Source organism: Pteropus medius, unplaced genomic scaffold, assembly GCF_902729225.1.
Source record: "Pteropus medius unplaced genomic scaffold, Ma_sr-lr_union100, whole genome shotgun sequence".
NCBI classification, from domain to species: Eukaryota; Metazoa; Chordata; class Mammalia; order Chiroptera; family Pteropodidae; genus Pteropus; species Pteropus medius.
Window position 1 is genome coordinate 10,831,687 of NW_024349797.1, and position 7,763 is coordinate 10,839,449.

At 35.7% G+C, this 7,763-nt stretch overlaps 1 pseudogene; it reads left to right on the forward strand.

Annotated features, from left to right (window-relative positions):
* Nucleotides 1–288: 288 nt before the first annotated feature.
* Nucleotides 289–404, forward strand: LOC120619935 (uncharacterized; annotated as a pseudogene).
* The last annotated feature ends 7,359 nt before the right edge of the window (nt 405–7,763 follow it).

The window sequence follows — 7,763 nt, forward strand, 5'->3', positions numbered from 1 at the left end:
AGGAGATTCTGCCTTAACTAACTGGCATTTGAATGAGAACTGAAAAGGAGAACTTTTTAACCAAGGAGAAGATTGGTTTTGCAGCAGAATGGAGCGTGTCTCAGGTCCCATGGTAGGAAGAAGCACATCACGGTGAGGAACACTGAGAAAGGCAGAGCGGCCGGAACAAAGGTGAGGGAGGTTGTGTTCTCATTGCGCTGATCCTGTTTTTCCCAGCCCTCTGTTCTATTTGCCCCTTTCCAGCCCCACCCCCATACGAGGCAACTGGTGCTAAAAGTACGCGTACCAGTTTGCAGCCATGCCACCCTGAACAAGACCGATGCGTGATCTCGGAAGCTAAGCAGGGTCGGGCCTGGTTAGTACTTGGATGGGAGACCATCTAGGAAAACCAGGTGCTGTAGGTGTAAAAAATAAAAAATAAGGGATTGTAAACTGACAAGGTCCTTGCAATCTGTGAGGTCAACCAAGGGTTACCTCGCCTAAAAAAATAAAAATAAAAATATGGGTACCAAATCCCCTATTGGTGTAAGGCTTGCACTGGGTATCTAATAGTTTGGTCTGGCCAGGTTAGATTCAGATGTGAAAACTGCTGTCCATCTATGCAGGTGCCCTGTCCTTGACCAGACTCACTTCTTCAGTGTTTGCAGGGTTCTTATTATACCCGGAGTAGGGCTGACAACACAGGGTTTCATAATGGGACCTGTTTGGGAATAACACTGAATGAAAATGTGAGGGCCAAAACAGGTCTAATTATCTCAAATTCTGTGCTAAAGCAGATTGTGTTGTAGCTGGCCTTTGATGTGTTCTCAGAATCTAATAATAACTTAAAAATGAGACAAGCATCTGTCTAGAACTTTTAAGGGGTCTTATTTAAAATGCTTTGCAATGGCAAATTATGAATTGAGATTCAAATTGTCTTTTTCCGTTTGTATTGTAGGGATGAATAATAAGGTTCAGAAAACACATCCCTTTATGTTTTGGCAGAAACCTACATGTTATAATGTTTGTAAGAGTGCAGTTATAGCACATGGGTCTGGTAGAATTGTATTCCACACCAGGTGGTAGAATAATATGCCTTTTTATGAAAATAAATTAAACATAAATTATTTCAGATCAAAATGAAAAACTTTATTATAAGCCCCTTACAAGCCTAAGTCATACCTTATTAGCACAATAAATATCACAACTTAGGGAAAGGTACATTTGCTAATTAGAAACAATAATGAATAATTGAATGAATGACTGGATATCACTGAGTGTACTCAAAATACTAAAAATTATTTCTGAACGGAACTCTAATGTAAACAATGGATTTTGGGTGATAATGATGTATTTTCATCAATTGTAACAAATGTACCACTCTGGTTGGGGATGTTGATAATCGGAGAAATTCCATGTGGGAGCAGAGGGCAGGAAATACATGAGAAATCTCTGTACTTTCCACTCAATTTTGCTTCAACCTAAAACTGATCTAAAAAATAAAGTCCATTAAAACAGTTTACAAATTTTAATCTGGTGAAATAATCTTAATTGTTATGGAAACCATGATATTTTTTTGTCGCAGTGTAAGTTTAGGTTTAGAATATCAGCAGCATGAAGCAGTTCATCTACCTCTAACTCAGTGTAACTGCTGAACAGGTAGAGAGGTGATGGCTGAAGCTGGACCATTTATACAGTGTTTCCTGTTCTAAGTACTGTGTGAACTACCTGTGCATATATTTTCATTGATTCCACAGAAGAACCACATGATATAGGTCCTATTTTTATTTCCAAGTTATCTGTGGGGGAAAAGTGAGGTTCAGAGAAGTTAATTAAGTTCTCCAAAATCACATAGATAGCTTCTGTGGGTTGGATAAAATGGTTCTGGGTAGTCAACTCTTAGGCTTGCTTTTCTTATGCTTTGCTTTCCTGGAAAAATGAAGTGTGAGTACAGCTTATAAAACTAGATTTGAAAATAACCAGCAGTTTTAATGTAAAATGGAATCTGCAGATCACGGAGTAAGCTCAAATTAGGTGAGGAAAGATGCACTAGAATGAACCCATCAATTTTCTTGCTGTCGTTGAAGCCCTAGGCATACACCGCTTCTGCATCTGCTTTCAAAGAGTAGTCTAGGCAGAGGAGAACACGTGAACAGTGGCACAGAGGGCTAACCATATGTATTTAGGGCACAGCAAATTGTTGTTCAAGATAAATCCTCAACCATCATCCTGAAAGCTTCCAATTCTGAGTTTTCACTACAATTCAAATTAGTCATGGATAAAAATCCCCTCGCAATTCTCTGACTCTTTTGTGACTTAGTATGACAGCATCAGAACAAAAGAAAGGTTTTGTCATTATTCTCTAGGAGTTTACAGTAGAAGAGAAGAAAGAAATACTAAATTCATGTCTACGTCACTGTATGGACTATAACAAAATGTGGCATTTACAGAAAAATCTTGGGGAAAAAATAAAACCACACAATGTAAATTATCTTTCCCACTTCCTGGGGCATCTGGGCCAAGTCCTATATTGATCAAAAGAAGTCCAATTCTGTTATTTCTGCTTTTGGGAGAATAGACAAAGAAATAGGTGGAAAAAAAAAAAATAAGCAAAGAGATTCTTTGTCTTCTTTGGGACAGCCAGAAATAAAAATTATTTAATCTCATCTGGGAGCCATAGTCATTTTTCAAAATCAGTTTTAAAGACACCGTTGTCTTATGTTTACTTTCCAGGTGTCTACTTTCTCAAGGTAACAAAAAGGTTTCACAAGGATTTTATCTCAAACTGATTAACAGATGCAAACAGAGCTAGGCCTATCTGGGCTACCACAAGGCCTGTTTGACTAATTGCCCTGATAGATCATTCTCCTGATGCCTAATGTTGTTATTGCACCCAGCATAGCTGAGATAGCACATGTTTAACCCCTGACCTTCCAGCTGCCTAGACCACATTGCTCTGAAACTAACCATTCTCCATCATCACTTCCTCCCCATGGCAGCCAGGGAAAGAGATCTGTTTCTAAGCAAATAGCAAAGGCTCTGACCCTGTCATGAGTCACCAGTCTGTCTGCCCACTACCAAGATTCCCCCTTTATATATTTATTCAGCTTGTCAGAGTTCCTGGCAAAGAGGATAATGATATTTGAGGTAAATAGGATTCATACTAACTCTGCGAACAATAATTTCATAAATCTGAGATGTCTTAAATGGTTCCTTATAGACTTCATGTAACCAATGCATTCCATTTTACCCCCTTTTAAAGTAACTTTTGCTTTAACAAAAATGATAAAATAGCAAAGCCATAGAACGAATAAAATAAAAATATTCCAGGGCCATTCTTTATAACGTAGGGAAATACCTAATTATTCTGTGTCTCAGGGCACTGATATAAATTACTATAAAACAAGCTAAATACTATTACTAACAACATAAGTGAGAATAAATGTATTTTATCTAAGATGGGTCATCTTTTTGTTGTTGCTGCATGTATCACAGGTCTTATTCACAGGATTTACACTGATCACGTTTTAACAGATATTGCCAACACATGGTAATTCAGCTGCTGACAGTCCTGGCTGAGTATTGCTATACAGAAATTTCACAGTGCACAACATTATAGAAACATTAAATGGAAAAAACACAACAGCAAATGGTGGTTTTTATGACTGTGTTAACAACATCATGTTGTCTTTACAAATCGACAAAAAATATATGAAGAAAAACAAAAAAATTATTATGAAGTATATTTGCATACCTATTCATTTTCTTTCAATATCTCAAACTTAAATAGTCATAAAATATTATAGGCTATAACATTGGGAAAAAAAATCCATTTTGATACATATAGCATTTCAGTTTTCAGTAAACTGTTTAACATCAAATCAAAGCATTATGGCTTAATTATAAAATATCTTCTACCTTTCCAACACTGTTAAGACAGGTCTCTATTAGACCTTTAAAAATTTTAAAACCTCCCTCCCCCAAAAAAGCATATTTCTTTTGTGAAAACAATTCCTGAATGCTAATGTTATCAATCATCATTATTCTTCCCTCATAATAAATTCCTGGTATTTTCCTCTTCCCATTAAGAAAGCAAGATTGCAGGGCTTGAAATATGAAGTGGATTGACAAGATATTGGAAATGCCCGAGGGAATAAAAAGATAAATAATCAAAGTTATGTGTGTCTTTGGGTTTGCTTTGAAGGAGAACATGATACAGAAGGGGCCTCATTGTCAGATGATCTGGGTTTAGCCTTATTTAGGCAGCTTCTACCTTATTTTTCCGAATCTCAGTTTTCTCTTAAATAGTGTTGACGAAGCCTTTCTAATCAACTTCTGCAGTTTAAGTGATGTAAAGTGTGCAGCACAGTGACTGGAATCGAAGAAGAGCAAATATTTAATTGATGCAAAGCCCCTTCCTGCATTTCTTATAAAACTGACCAGAGATTCCACTTAACTCTTATTTACCTTCATGTTCCTTTAAGAAAAATTTAACTGAACTTACACAAGTTTTGGAAAGCTTGATCCATAGTAAGATAGATTATCTTCTGAAAAGAAAGAAAACTAATGTTAAACATTAACAAGTATTCCATTGGAAGATAAATAAAATTTAGGTGAATTCCTAGAAGCTATAACAAAAGTTAAAACCCTTTTGTTTATTAGAAAATTTGGGGGAAAAAATGCCAAACAACAGGATTGTGTGGGGATGAAGCACAGAGGCCAGGAATAGTAAAGCACAGGAACTAACAACTTAGGCTCTGACAAGGAGCAATTCTGGGCCTCTCCTTTTAGCAGCCAGCCTGCCAGGAGCAATTTATGGACATTTAAGACTTGCTTTCCTCATCTGGAAAATGCAATAAGAATAATTGTTTTATAGAATCATTTAATAGGATTAAATAAGATAATGTAAGTAAAGTATATAGCCTCACAGAAAAAAAAAAAAAAGACTTTAAAAAAAGGCTATTTTAATGTGTACATTATTGATATTAGTTAATAATATAAAATGATTCAGAAGTAATTAAGAATACTTTGACTGTTTTTAGTGTTAGGCTTCTCACATTCTTACACAGTTAAGTCTCTTTCTAATCATCTCTTAAATATTAATTCGTGATGACGAAAATGTCTTTGCTAAGTTCTCCTTTCACCTTTCTTATTTAACTCTCCAACCAGTGGCGCCCATTCGACTCAAAGTCACTATAGCATCCCACGTTAGCATGAAATACAGAATGCTGGATTAGCAAGAAAATACTCCTTTCATGTTTTATGATTTATGTATACAGCCTAAAATTAATCACATCTGCAAACATTTGGATTCAATAATGCAGAGCATTAGGCAAATAATTTACCAGACTTCAATGAATCCAAATAAAGTCTGATAAATATGAAAAAAACTAGACCGAGAATTTTTCTACACTTAGGGTGTGCCTGTCTGTCTGCCTGCCTATCTATCTATCTATGTATCTATCTATGTATCTATCTATGTATCTATCTATGTATCTATCTATGTATCTATCTATCTATCATCTATCTCTCTATCTCTATCTCTCTATGTCTCTATCTCTATCTCTCTATCTCTCTATCTACCTACCTACCTAATCTGGGGTAGCATGTTAACAGAATAAGTTCATAGATGAAAAGTTTGTTGCTTATAGTATCCAGTTTTTGCTGCAATAAAGTTAACTATTTAGCTCTGTGGTGCATTTAACTGAATGATACCCGTTACTTTGGCAGTTTCTGTACAAACATATTGTGGAAAAATAATTATTTAATGTACTAACAATCAACAGACACTACATTGCCTAAGGACAACTGTTGTGTTGGGTTCAAGGATTTAACATCCCAGTAATAATATTTTTAAACCTTGGCTTTCTTTTAAATAAATGTAATTGGATTTTCTTCTATATTAAAAAAAAAAAAATGGGTGTCAGATAAATGCTATAAATCTGAAAGCAGAAAAGTAGAAAAGAAATAGTAATTTATATGCCACAATGAAGTGTTTCACAAGTTTTGTTTAACAAAACATATTTTACCCTGCTTATACCTTGATCTATAGGACCCCACTGATTACAAGGCTATAAATTGTGTGAAGAGCTCTGCAGAAAATCATAAAAGGGCAGCGAGGGGCCTTTATATCATGGAGTTTCTATGTCCCTAAGACTCAGCCAGAACTTTGATATTTAGTTTAAACACAACCATATATTTTTATTAATAATAAATAGAACCACTTGTTTCAATTTCATAAGCCCAATGCTCCAAACCTGGTGAGATTTCTATTACCCATGACCTGGGTATTAATCCTTTGATTTAAAAAAAAAAGGTCCCCATTTTTCAAATGTTGACTTAATGCTGAAACAATGAGAAACAACTTTCCCAGCAATCTTAGCACATTAAACTGGGAAATAAGAGTGACCATTCTTTGTTCATGAGAAGAGCTATTAAAAATGCTTTCGGTACAGGAAATACTTTTTTACTCCCCAGATATTAGAGGATATCTTCAGGAAACTCAGCAGATTAATTACATGAGCCCTGGCTCAACTTTATTTAAAAGTAAAGCATAAGATTTAACACTCATCCAAAAATATAAAATCCTTCTTTCAGTAGTTCAGGATGCTGATATTTCTTATTTGAATATTTTCCTCTTGGCTCAGAAACTGATAACAAGGAGTTTTTCCTTTCTTTTTTATTTTTATTTTTATGTTTTTAGTAGTCAGGCAAAGGAGAGATAAGAAGAGAATGTTGGTTAAATTTGCCTGGATTTTTAACATGCAATGCCACGATTAAAACAGTAGTGTGTTTCCTTAATTAACAAAGTGACAAATAGGTCTAAGCATAGAAGTTTTTAAGTTTTCAATTTATGTTGACTTAATGGCTTTGTGCAAGTTATTCTGCAATCAGTTTCTGAACAAGAAAGCGCTGTTCAAAGAAACAGGTGCCTCTTCATCCTTTATTGGGTAGAGAATATTCCGCCTTTTGGTAGAATTTCCACAAAAGTCCAGAATGTTGCCTGCCCTTCCTAAAAAGTATTCCAAAAAAAACACATTTCCTTATACTTCCAATGGAAAAGTTACAGCTTACATGCATTTTGCCAAAATTCAAGCCCATTCCCTTTAGCTAAGACTTAGAATAATCACATGACAAAAATACATATTTCACAACCACTGCTCTAAGCCTAGCGCTAAAGAGTGAGAGAGTGATTCGGGTGGAGGGGAAAGTGATGGAAATAGATCTCAAGGGACATATTTTCTGACTGAGAAACTAGAAATGACGTCAAGTAAGAACCAATTTCTGAAGCAACAGAGCAAGTGCAGGTTGAGGCTATGGTGCAAACAAGGAGGATGCACAGTAGAGAGGGAGATGAGTTTACAAGACATAGAAGGAATTCTCCTGGAGGAGGTTAGGCTGAGACAAGTCTAAAAGAAGGTGTAGAAAATGAGTTGGCTAGTTGGGAAGGGCTGGAGGGGAAACAGAGAGATCTGGCCTTGGGTATATATGCTGTCAGCACTGAGACCAGAACTTTCTCTGTCTATCATAGCTCTCTGTATTTTCCCACCCATTTCCCATGGTCCTAGTGGCATCAGAAAATATGTGGAAAAAAGTGGTAAATATGTAGATTTGTGCTTATACATGTAAATTCTTCAGACTCTCAACTTAAAGACAAAAATCGAAAATATAGGTTTCAAAATTGCTTTTTGTCTACTTTCAAGGTAAAGAATACCCCCCTTGATACTAACTTATCTAAACCTTGGTTTCTTTGTCTGTAAAACTGAGATACTGATAATGGAATT